The following is a 13,658-nucleotide window of genomic DNA, read 5'->3' on the forward strand; positions in this document are numbered from 1 at the left end:
TTGTAACCCCAATGAGTACTGGCATGTAAGTTTTGTAAGAAGGCCCATAATGCATGTTTTGGGAGAAGCCACTTCCCATCCTTCTCCAGCCTATGTCCACAATAAACAACAACTAGTTCAGAAGCTCTGTCCCCATCCAGTGCATATATGTTAGAGCCAGCACAGGTAAACGTGGAGGTACAAGTGCACCCATATACCAAGAGGACAGCGGATCTGATGCAGCAGACTTTAAGGTGCGGTTGGCCAAGGCACTTCCTCTTCCATGTACAGTACCAACCCTAACATGGGCCCTCACATGCATGACAGCTACCTTATGTGGAAGCAAAACAGCATCCAATAGCCTTAAAATGTCCCTATTAAATCCAAATTTAATAGGAGCGGTGATTGAACCACACTCCGTCTATAATGCCCCACATGCATGTATAGCACAAACCTTCCCACAAATTTACTGTCTATAAATATATTAATGGCATCGTCTGACTTTTCAAGGCCCTCATCAAGGCAATGAGTTCAGCTTCCTGAGCTGAAGTACTTGCAGGGAGAACTGCTGCTTCCACTATCTGGTCCAATGTGACCACAGCATAGCCAGCTAGCCTTTTTCCCTGTCCCATAAAACTGCTGCCATCTGTATACAGGTCCCTGTCCACTTCCTCCAATGGCGGGTCAGGTAGATCTGGCCGGCCAGAAAATACTTCTGTAATAGTTTATACACAATTATGATCACTATCCAGTTGGGGAAGAAAGGTCGCTTGATTGAACCTGCTACTGCACTCTATATGAACTTGTGTGTTGTCAAGGAGTGCGATCTGATACCGTTCCAGTCAGGAGGCTGTAAGCCAATGCCCCCCCCCCACTTGGATGCTAACAAATACTGGATGGAATGGGGTGATTCCACTGTGATAGGAGCCCCAAAGATTAATTGTTCAGCAGCCCCAAAAGAAGAATGGCACTGCAGCCACCCGAAGGCACGCTGGCCATCCTTGAACAACAGGATCCAATTGTTTGGAAAAATAGGCTACAGGGTGAATCAAGTACCAAGGGTTTGAGTAAGGACCCCAGAAGCCACCACTTTACTTTCAGCCACATACACGGGGAATGGTTAAGTGACATCAGGAATGCCAAGGGCTGGAGCTTTGACTAAAGCCGTTTGAATGTTATCAAATGCCACCTGACAATCCTTGGTCCATGCAAAGGTTCTTTATCTGTGCCTGTAATGGCCTGATATAGGGGCTTAGCTATTAGAGCAAAGATGGTGGCTTGTAACGTAGCAAGCAAATACATCCTAAAAGAGCATAGGGCAGTCTGAAAGGTAAAGAAAGATGAGTAAGGCCAATACCACCCATAAAGCATTCCAAAGGGTTGAGTATTGCAGCTGACACAGAAGGGCCATTGGCCCGAAAGACCTGAAATGTTTGCGAGGAAGGGTCTCCAAGGGGCTTATTTAATACTGAATGTGATGCTCCTGTACCAACCAAAAAGGGTATTGTTCTTCTCTTACTTTGACTTGTATCAGGGGTGAAGAGGAAGAATCATCCATAAGGGAAGGGAGATAAAGGCCCCAGCCACTCACCCTCCACCTTTCTATCCAGAGCATGGTTGAGGAACAGTACCTATAGGACAGTTAAGAAGGGAACATAAAAGACATTCCCTGCTCCAGTGGCCAAATGTCATGCATATACAACACCGGTCCTGTCCCAGGGCAAAAGACTGCAGTGGGTGGTCTGGGGGTGCCTGGAATCTGGGTGACATCATCCCATTTCTCTCTTGAGGGGACCCTACCACTCCTTGCCATCCTCTTCTGCAAGTCCCACTTCCTACCCCTTCCACTAGGGCAGGGCTTGGTGGGCAGGGTACCTTGGCCCTCTTGTGACTTGTGGACCTCGTCTCCCAGAATCCCTGAGCCAGCATGGATGAAAAAGTAGAAAACCTAGCCCCAGAAACCAACTATTACAATACAAAAGGCCACTGCAATGCCCCATTGTCTCAGGAAAATCAAGCCAAAAAATAAAAAGCACCAGGGAAGATTTTTTTTCTCTCTCTCCCCTTTCTCTTCCTCCCCCACCCAGCACAGTTAACAGCCTCAAGCAGACAGCCAAGAAACACGAAGGAAAAGATAAGCATTAACCATGAACAAATCAACAGAAAGCTGACAGGTCTGCCACACACACACACATAAAAACCAACAACAGTATTAACACCAAACACATTAGCACCTATGACAAGATAAAGACAAAGACAAGACAAAAACCACATCAACAAGTTGTTCCCATCCCTGGGTGATAGGAGTAATCAATCCTACTGAAAGGGGGGGGAAAGCAAGCTAGCAAATTAAGAAGAACAAACCCCTCACAAATTTCATCAAAACTTAAAACAGGAAAGAGTATAAAGTGTACCACGCATGTAGGTGATTCTGACCAGCTAGTCCAGAAGTCATCGCCGAATCAGTTCTCTGTCCGGCTTCTTGAATAAAATCCACTTTCTGGCAGCTTGCTTCATTTAGTGTCAACTATTTTTATTCTTATTTATCCTTAGACTACTTTTTCCTCTTAAGTCCAAGTTACTCACTGTTCCTTTGTTCTATATCAATGAAATGCACATTCTCTTTTTTCTTGCTCATATTATTTATCCTACAACTGACATGATGCATAAGAGGTTTGGGGTGTATTCTCAAATATTGTAACTGATATTGTATCCAAAAAGCAGTACAATGGGGGAAAAGGTTGAAAAGCCCCGCACTAGGGCACCTGTTACAGAGCTTAAGCCAGCAAAACAATACTGTGTTTTTTTTCACCCTCTTCAGTCCCCCTGATTATCACTTCTGGTCATGTCATGTAGGCTTTATACGCTCCTTACAACAATTTGTCTATCATCACCTGAAGTCCCCTCCACCTTCTGTAATTCACACTTAACAGCTGGAGTGCTCAAGGAAGTCACTGGGACTTTCAGCTGGCAACTGATGAACATCTTAAATTAGGCCCACATTTCCTGTTTAGGGAGGGCAATCTGCAATGCAGTGACAATAATATCTTGGAAACCTTTAAGTTGCAGATTTTTTTATTTTTTTATTTTAATTCGATTTATATACCGCTCTTTTCCCGAGGGACTCAGGGCAGTTTACAGGGCAGATTAAAACAATACAATATATACAAGTTAAAATAAAAATTAAATTAGATAGCCCCCCAAAATAAAAAATAAAACCTTAAAAACCTTAAAAACCCTCAGTCCAGGACCTTCCTTCCTTTTAATAGCATTGCCTACCAGATGTCCCTTCTCTGTTGTTAAAAAGACATCCAGCATGGCTTGGAGGTCTGCCCATTTAGTGGACAGAACCAATTCAGAATAGTTGTGTGGGGTGTCAGTGTAAGAGGCCAATCAGTCCTCCCATGCATAAAGATCAGATTTGGAGAAGGAAGTTTGAACCAGGACCTCATCAGTGTCCCCCCTCCTAACAGCTACTGCCTTGTGAGGGAGTAGATCCCCTCATGGGGTGGTGGAGCAGAAGCTAAAGCAGGAAAAGGTGGTGCCGTGGAAGGTCACCACAGCCCACAGTCTCTAAGCACCTACTTATTCACATGTAAGGTCCAGAAAAACAAAAACCAAAAGAGCATATGAAGCATGCTGATCATGATTCATGCCTCTTTAAGCACAGTCTCCATGGTTTCAAAAACTCCCAAATTTATGGATTCCCCTGTGGGCCAAACAGTGGGTATGTCCTGGTGACAGAAGGCATTGTATTTAATCAGAGTTTCAATTTCATGTCCCAATGGGTTTTAAGCTTACCAAAGTTCCTTATGACACAGTCAAGGGGTCTGAGGACACAACTCTTCCTTTTATTCATTCTAACTGTCCTTTTATTCAGTCTAACTGGTCTTTCTGGGCTGAGCCCATGTGTTCAAGTCACTCATACCACTTGCACAGCCTGTTGGGCCACAAGAGATCCACTGACCTTCACCTAGGTCTGGTCAACAGAGGGATATATATATATATAAGGAGCAACCACAAACCTCAAACCACACACCACTCACAAACCGTTGAAGCACGGGAGTACAAGATTAACACCCCTTGCTTTCTATTTGCCCCCAGCACCCCCCAAAAGAGGGGGACCTAAGTGCGTCTGGCGTAAACTCTTCCCCCCAGCTCTGGTCAACAGTGGGAAATAATTCAAGGAAACAGATACACATTTACACAAACACACACTCCACCAAGCAAGCCAGTGCAACAAAGTAATGTATATCTGTGTGTCCTACCTTATCTTCAGCCCTCCTGAGTATGCAGGAACCAACTAAAAGGCAACCAAAAAAAAAACTGGTTCCTGTTAAAATCACAATGAAGAGTCAAGAAGGGAGCACCTCCAGGAAATTCTGGAGCACACTTGGTGCCTTTCCCTTTCCTGAGCCTCCCTAGGACCAACCAAGCACCTCTCCTGGAAACCAGGCTCATCAAAAATGATATGCAGTTCTGAGGTTTTGCTGGTAAAAAATACAGGAAATCAGAAGTTGCCTTCAAGCTTTATGTTTTTATTTACCTGAACAAAAAGACGGGCTCCTCTAAATGAGAGCAGCCCCGAAAGACAAGAAATCCTTGTATTTATTCTTTCTGGTTACATAAGCAAGCCATCCAGCAAAGCTGACACACATACGATAAAGATTTCACCCAGTAAGTCTAGCATACTGTAGATAAGAGAGCAGAAGTAACAAACATGTTCCCTTTTGGGTGTTTCCCTAAAGATATCGTATGTTCTTGGGCAAGTTAGGACATTGGGTATTTTCCTTGCTGGCCTTTCATGATCCTGCATCCAGGACTTTGCAAGAGCCCAAAGACAGTAGGGCCATCTGCACATTCACAACTGATATTTCCTATACTGCTTTATTATTCACTGTCCCCTAATTCCGGGTCAACAGTGGGAGGGAATTCAACTTTTCCAGTTTGAGGAATGACAGCAGCAAATCTGGAGAAATGTACAAAGATGGTTTGGATCAAAGCTTCTGCCAGACGTTTCCTTCTGATATTGAAAGCAAACCTCACATGGTATAGGAAAGGATTTCTGAAGTTATGTTCCCCCTCCAGAGTGGAAACTTTCTCCCCATTTTCAGAGGGACATTTTTAGCAATGTTCCTTTATTCCTTTATGTTTCTTTATTCCTCTTGTAAGACTTGTTCATCTCCTGTTTATACATTGATATCTTTGCAGGAGATATTGCTCTGCCTTCTAGAGGCACCTACTCATGAAAGTGCCTTTTTAGTACTGGAATTCAAGCTTTATTATTCACAATTTCTAAATCCCAAGGTCAGAATAAATTCTGCAGGCAAATATTTCAACTGAACAAGGATATCTGGCTGTTGCTTTCTTTTAGGAAGATGTATTTTTCCCAGGGTTTATTGATCTGGATAAATTTATTCAGATCTGACTGTGTATCTTTCATTGAATACATTGTTAGCTGTCTTGATGTCCATGTTCTTGATAGGCAGAAAGTGGGAGAGAAATATAAATAAATAAATAAATAAATAAACAAACAAATTTACAAGAAATAATAAAAGAGGTCTTCTTACAGCATTACTTATTAACTAATTTAACCTCAGAAGAAAATTATCTGTATATCTGTCCAACTCACTGCTTTACACACTATTATTATAGGAAATGATCACTGGATGTACTCTTAAAGCAAGTGCCTTGGTATATAATTTTGTTTGTTTGTTTGTTTGTTTGGTGAAATGCATCTAGAAGATCTTTGAATTTCCATATATTCACACAAAAGTAGAGTCTGCATATTTAAAATCTACTGCGGCTCTCAAGATACATCACTCATTCAGTCTAGAATCTTCCACATATCATCTTCATATACACAGTGAGCAGAGTTCTGATTAGCCTCAGATGGAGATACTTCCACTGACAAGGGCCACACCTCTTCATCATAGTTATAGAATCTACTTCACACATATTTACACATACTCATGGTGGACCCATGAGAAATGTTTCAGAGCTGAGCTAGTCTGATTTTCATGGGGGCTGAGCACTAGCAACAATCTTTTTTACGCATTAAAGCAGAAATCTAAGCTTTATATGGTTTGATCTACCATGAAGTCATAGCATTTAATGCAGGGTGTGACATAATTTGCTCAATAGTTAATAACTTTCTCTTCCCATGATACTAATCTGCTTCTGGTATTAGAATGAGCAAAACATTTAGGCAATTTCTCCAGGCAATTTTAGGAATAGACAGGTGTGCAAAAAACAAAAATTTCTAAATACTAGCTCATGCAAGAGCACCTTGCAGCAACAGAGAGTGGGAGGTGTTAGGAAAGATGTGAGTATCCTTAAGCCATGAGCAAACACGTCCAAACAACTTATCTTTTTTTTCCATTCAAAATGTTAGAATTTTACTATGCAATAAAAATATTAAAAAATGAAAATGATAAGAATTAGAAAAGAATAGAATTTTGACTTCTACCTTTCTATCAGGTAATGGCCATCTTATTCTTTCCCCTCCCTCTTTAACCTTTTCTATTTTACAAATCATCCCTTCTGTTTTTTTCACCTTTAGCAAAAAGTCCATATAAAGTTTCCAGTCTTTTTTTTAAGTCTTAATTGTTTTTTCCCTGTTCAAATTGGTCAGCTTTAGCAGTCATCTTATTTGAGGATTAGATTATAAATTTCATGGAGCTTCATTTCCCCAGACTCCATCAATTTTATAATCCAACCTCCTACTGTGGGTTAGCCTTCCATCTTCCATCTTTCCATCTTTTCTAATGGAAGCCTTCCATTAGGCTTCCATCTTTGTGCAAACAAAAACCTTGCCACAGTTACCATATGCAACATTTATTTCCAAATTTCTTTTCTAATTCAGCATACATAAAGCCAAATAAAAATCATTTTGATTTCATTGTAATATTAATCTATTGTACTTTTTGCATCATTGTATGAATTTGTACCCAAATTCCTTTGCTTTTTCACAAATCCACTGTGCATGGTAAAATTTTCCCTCTTTTCATAATTTGGAGTTGTTGGGAACTTTGTGAGCATCCTTATACCAAGAACAAGCATCTCCAACCACCTATCTTTCTGCCTTTTACTATGCAAAATATTTTGTAGTAGAAAGACAGTGGAAGTTCATGATAGTGTATTTCTTCCTGATGGGTGGACGAGGGTAGTATATAACAGAGGGTGGGAATAATGAGGCTGGCCAAGATGTGGTGCTCTTTTGCCTGGGGGAGGAAGAGTGAGAGATGGAGGTGATGTGTTTTGTAAGTGGGAAGAAGGCAGGCAGAGACATCATGATAATAAACACGGGGTGATATAATAATAATAATAATTTTATTTGTATACCGCCCTTCTCCCAAAGGACTCAGGGCGGTGAACAGGGCAAACATATAAAAATACAAAAATACAAAAGTTAAGAAAGAATTAAACAAAATGCCCAAGTTATAACAATAAGTTAAAATACATTTAAAACAACAATAAAATCCAAACCCATCCCCCATCAGGCCAGGCCGGGCTGTTCGAACAAATAAGTCTTCAGATCGCGTCGGAAGGAGCGAAGGTCGGGTGCCATCTGGAGCTCAACTGGCAAACGATTCCATAAATCCGGGGCGCCCACAGAGAAGGACCTCTGCAAGGAGATGGGGTGAACTGCTCTCAAGGAATGTGGCTTCAACATTTAGAATCAGCCCCAATTCCAGCCTCCTATGCTCCCACTTGAGGCCTACTCATTAGAGCTTCAATGGTCTAATTGTGAATGAGATAGCTGATATGCATTACCAAGATCTGGATGGATGCAGAGAAGAGGTTCCCTTCTTAGAAATATACCAACTGGGTTTGGGGTCTAGCATCAGCCAAGACTCAAGAGTAAGGATATGGATGTGACTATTGACATCTGGGAGACTGTAGAAGCTTCAGGGCACTGCTACACAGAAAATCTGATATGAAATCCTACTTGTAAAGTTGGTTCATAAGCACTTAGTGAAATTATTGCTTGCGTACTAACTCTCCTACTACACAATAGCTTCTCTGCTGGAGCTGTTTAATTCTGTGACTGGCAGTTTCCCCAGATTTATAGTGCTGGGGGACTTCAACTTGTCTTGCTTGACTCAAAGTCAGAGGCAGCTCAGGAATTCAGGCCACCATGGTAAACATGGATCTGATCCAGGTAATTAATGGCCAAACACATGGACAGATCACTCCCTATTAAAACTTGGTTCTTAGGGAAATGGGATCTATTTGATCGGTCTGCTCTAGGCACTTAATAGGATATCGAGTTTTTCCATGTGTATGCTAGTTCCACGTCCCTCCTGGTTGGTCTTGGCTTCCTGTAGGTGATATAGAGATATGTTCAAGTGGTTATAAATGCATCTTAGTAGGATGAGTAGTTCCACCAGCCTAGAAATACTAGAAATACTATCTCCTCTGCTCAAGAGATCATCACTGCACCCAACTGTACTACACAAATTTTGTCCTGTCTCCAATCTTCCATTTAAGGAAGATTGTTGAGAAGCTCGTAGGACTGTCGCTCCAAAAAGTTAAGGAGAAAGTGGTGTATTTGGGTCTGTGGCAGTTGAGTTTTAGACCAGGATGTAGCATTAAGATGTCACTGATCACACTTGTGAATAACATCAAGTGGGATTGGGGTAATATATGCATCTCCATATTTCTCAGAAACTTTAAACTGGACCGGAATTGGAGTTGGGAGTTACTGCTCTTTAATGGTTCTCCTCTGTTCTCCAAATCTGGTTCCAATTGGTATTAGTAGAGAGGCAGAGGGTCAGCTCTGCTCTGTGAAGTGCTATAGCACGTTACTGCCTCCCCATGTGGATGGCATAGGGAGTGAACTTGAAGGATTGGAGGAAGAGTCATTAGAAGGCAACAATCAGATAAGTAGGCCTTGAGCCTGTTCCAAGAAACTAATTTGGGTAAAGGTTTCAGACAGACCCCTCCCTTTTTCACATGAACATAAATTTAGGAAGGAGGAAAGCATGTTCAGACATGCAAGATTCTGTTACAATTAAAGTAGTCGACTTATTTATTTTATTTATTTATTTAGTTGCATTTGTATACCACCCTTTCCCTGAGGACTCAGGGCGGTTTACAGGGAATTAAAAAATCCAATATACAAAAGTTAAAACCATATTAAAAATATTAAATTAACCCTGTACACAATTAAAACCCCAATTAAAAAATTTCTCCTCAGCCTGGGCCCGAGAGCTCAAAGAGCCAGGTCTTCAGGCCCCGGCGGAATGATCGGAGGTCGGGGGCAGTTCTCAGCTCCACCGGCAGCTGGTTCCAGAGGGCAGGCGCTCCCACTGAGAAGGCCCTATCCCTGGGTGTCACCCGCCGGCAATCTCTCACCGGCGGAACCCTGAGCAGACCCTCCCTGTGGGAGCGCACTGGGCGAAGGGCGTTTGATGCCGGCAGCAGGTGTTCCCTCAAATAACCCGGACCCAGGCCATGTAGGGCTTTATAGGTAATAACCAGCACCTTGAATTTCACCCGGAGGGCAACCGGAAGCCAATGCAGCTCGCGGAGTAGAGGTGTTACATGGGAGTATCGGGAAACCCCCATTACAACTCGCGCAGCCGCATTCTGCACCAGTTGAAGCCTCCGAGTGGTCTTCAAGGGCAGCCCCATGTAGAGAGCGTTACAGTAGTCCAAACGGGAGGTCACAAGCGCATGAGTGACTGTGCGTAGGGCGTCTCGGTCCAGATAGGGACGCAACTGGCGCACCAGGCGAACCTGTGCAAAAGCCCCCCTGGTCACGGCTCCTATGTGATCTTCAAAATTGAGCCGTGAATCCAGGAGGACGCCCAAGTTGCGAGCCCTATCAACAGGGGGTAACACCTCACCCCCCATCATTAGAGGTGGAATAACTTGGTTAACCCGAGACGCCGATATGCACAGCCACTCAGTCTTGGCAGGATTGAGACGAAGCCTGTTTCTCCCCATCCAGACCTGAACCGCCTCCAGGCACAGGGACATCACGGAGAGGGCATCACTGGGTTGGTTCGGGGTGGAAAGAAAAAGTTGGGTATCATCAGCGTACTGGTGATACCCCACCCCAAAACCACGAATGATCTCGCCCAGCGGCTTCATATAGATGTTGAACAGGAGAGGCGAGAGAACCGACCCCTGAGGGACTCCACAAATGAGAGACCTCGGGGCGGATCTCTGCCCTCCTGTCAACACCGACTGCGAGCGGCCCTGGAGGTAGGAGGAGAACCACCGTAGCACGGTGCCTCCCACTCCCAACCCCCTGAGACGCCGCAGCAGGATGCCATGGTCGATGGTATCGAAAGCCGCTGAGAGATCTAATAGGACCAGGACAGAGGAGCAACCCCTGTCCCTAGCCCTCCAGAGTTAACCTATATGATATTAGGTCTTAGTCTGGCCTACCTTATAAAGCTGAGATCCTGCTCCCATTTAATAGCTGCATGGAACTGCTGAGAAGAAGTGAAAAAAACCTGATTAGACTGAACCACAGGGTTACACAGGGTTAGTTGAAGAGAGTACCCATGAGAAAAGCCAAGAATAGGTTAAAGCAATTGAGCTTGTTAGGGTCCTGAGCCCAGCAACACATCATACATTATGAAGAGAAGAGCAAAGGAAACACAGACATCTACTTGAAAGAAGTGTGACCCAGCCAATTAAGCTACACAAAAGAGATGGTTGCCACGAACAACATTCTCTTTCCTTATCTTTCTCTGTAAGCTGTGGAATGTTTAGAAAAATAGCAATCTCAGAAGATCTCATTGTCCTTATGTGAAACTTTTATGCAGGTCAAGAAACCACACTTCAGCATCACCAGCCTTAAAATCGATAATGAAGGTATTAAAGTAGTGGATAGCTTCCATGTTTTAGGAGCAACCATCAATCGTAAAGAAACAAACCCCAACTAGCACTTGATAGTGCAACTTGAAAGGCCTTGGAAAAAATATTCAGATACCATGATGTTCCTACACCTACAGATCAGAATACTGCAACTAGTGGCATTCCCTGAGATAATCTATGAAAATAAAAGTTGGACTTTGAAGAAGTGCGAAAGGAAGAGTATTGACACATTTGAACTTCGTTGTTGGAGAAGATTGAGAATACCATGGACAGTCAAGAAAACAAACAAATGGCTCATCAAAAAAATCAATCTTGAGTTCTGTGTCCATTGATCAGTTGAATCTCCTGTCATAATATTTAATTGTTCCACTTTTTCTGTTGTATTCTATGTAGTTGATTTTTTAGTTGTAATCAAAGTTTGAGTTCGTGTATCTGGGCTGACTTCTTGTTCTTTTCATTAGTGGCTGTAAGAATAGTTTGATGAATTGTTTTCAACATAGAGAGAATCTGTTCCTCATCTTCATCTATATTCTCTTAGTAGTGTATTTAGGCTAAAAGCTTTACAATCAGAGAATGCAAAAAAAAATGTCACTGAATATGGAACACAGCTAGGCTTCTCACAGCTGATATCTCAAGGTTACATAAATCTTATCTATTGTCTGGACTACTGGCCACTTTTTAGGAAGTAATCTGATTCCCTCAATCTCTTTCTTTCCTGTATTGTGGTAGTTATTTTCTTTAACAGAATAAGACTGTTTCATCAGGTTTAGCCACAAGGTGTTGCCCTTACCATTTAAAGTTTTCTTTTAAGTCCAAAGTTTTAACAGTCTTTTCAGTTTTGCTTCTTTTTAATAAGTAAAGACCCAGATCTTCAGTAAGAATAGAAAATCTTTTAGTCCACAAACTTTAAAAAATAAAATTCCAATTAGGATCAAGTTATCCTTTCAACATTTTAACTCACCTGGATAGTCGTTGCTATTTCTAGAGGGAGAGATAAAAGCTCCCTTCCCTCTCCACAGGGGAAAAAGTACTTTAAACAACTTATGCAGGTAAAAAAGATAGTTAGGATTTAAGAGAGGTAGATCTCACTCAGTCTCATCCGTGCTGCATTCCAGGGAAAGGTTAGAGAGAAACAAATACAGGTTTAATTCTAACAACCTGAATGGGCTTTGGGTTTGGGAATCAAATGAGAATGAAATTATTCCAATTCTGACTCCAGACAGGGTCCTGCTCTCCTGAGCTGAATTACTATTTTTCAAGATTCTCCCGATTGGACTGCCTAAGCAGATGATAAATACCAGTGCTCCTTCCTTCTCCTCCCTCTCTTCTTGAGCTTCACACAGTAAGGGAATGAAGACAGGGTTGTTGTCTGCATTTGGGAAAAGCAGCTGAAGCTAAGCAGAAATGCTTCCTATCCCCATTGCTCCAAACCTAAGCTATGCTTTTTCTTAAGATGTTATAAAAGTTTATACCCCAGGAAACTTGAGAGAAGATGGGCTCATTCATTGATTCATTGATCCCTCCCTCCCTCCCTCCCTCCCTCCATCCATCCATCCATCCATCCATCCATCCATTTATTCCCTCTCACAGTTTACTCACAAGCAGCCATACCTGCATCCCAGCTGTCTAGTTAATTGAGTCACACCTTGACATTTTTTTAGGAACATGCCATAAGCAGCCTCATTCCACCCAGACTGTTAGCATGGAAAACTGTAGGTGTATAGGAAAGAAGGATAAGAAGACAACAAGCAGATGAGGTGGGAAGCAATATCTGGATTGTGTAACTATTACAGGAAAGCAAGAGGGTGCTTGGCTTAAAGCTTGGCCTGAAGTTTGGTAGCAATCAGAAGAGAACCAATCACACTGAGTCAACACCTAATTACAACAAGTCCAAGAACTTTTGGAGAGAGGCAAAGGCTCAGTGTCACTTTATACGCTTCAAAGTTTTCATTTGCTGTAAGACTAACCATCAGACTTATTTGTGTGGCTACATCAACTTGCAAAACCTAGGAGAGTGGAGTGAACCCAGGGTAATGGCACAGAAGTATAAGAAAAATATAGCCTTAAAATATGTTGAAAGATACAGAATAGAAAGATAAGAGAAAAGCCATTTTACCTCATAAGAGTGACCAACAAGAATTGTGAGAATCTAGCTTTCTTGGTTACCATTAGAGCCTTGACACTACATGCACCAATACTGTGCCAGTGAGAGCTCACTTGCTGAATCAGTCCTGCTTTCCATTATGTTGGCTATTAGTTTGCAAGAACAAAGCAATAGCTTAAAACTAATCCACTTCTGAAACATTCACGTGAAAATATAAGTTGTAGTATGAGCAATAAAATGAATAACCTGACAAGTTAACAAGTTTCAATTACAATGACTATGAATCCACAGGTGCTATATGCTAAGTAGAAGAGTGATCTTGAACAAGCAATCCCCAAGTAAAAATGTAAATAAAAACTATTTATTCATGAAATGTAAGAGCTGGCCCAATATGTTTCAACTCAGGGCAGCTTATAAAATATACAGCAAGAATACAATGAAACCACAAAAAACATTGAAAGCTCATTAAAAAAGCAGTCTTTCAGAAAAGCCAGAATATTACACAAGAAGCCCCACAGACTAGTGCTGCCAAGTGTCTTCTTGAGGAACGCTAGATCCCTCGTCCACAAAATTGATGAACTAGAGCTGCAGATGGCAGCAGGCAGGCTGCTCCGTGAAAGTTGCATGATGATTGTCATAGAGACCTGGTTACACCCAGCTGTACCTGATGCAGCAGTGGAGTTGACAAGCTGAGTCATTTATCGCTCCAATAGGAATGGCGATTCTAGTAAGAGCAAGA

The sequence above is a fragment of the Vipera ursinii genome (genome assembly GCF_947247035.1).
Source record: "Vipera ursinii genome assembly, chromosome: 2".
Classification (NCBI taxonomy): domain Eukaryota; kingdom Metazoa; phylum Chordata; class Lepidosauria; order Squamata; family Viperidae; genus Vipera; species Vipera ursinii.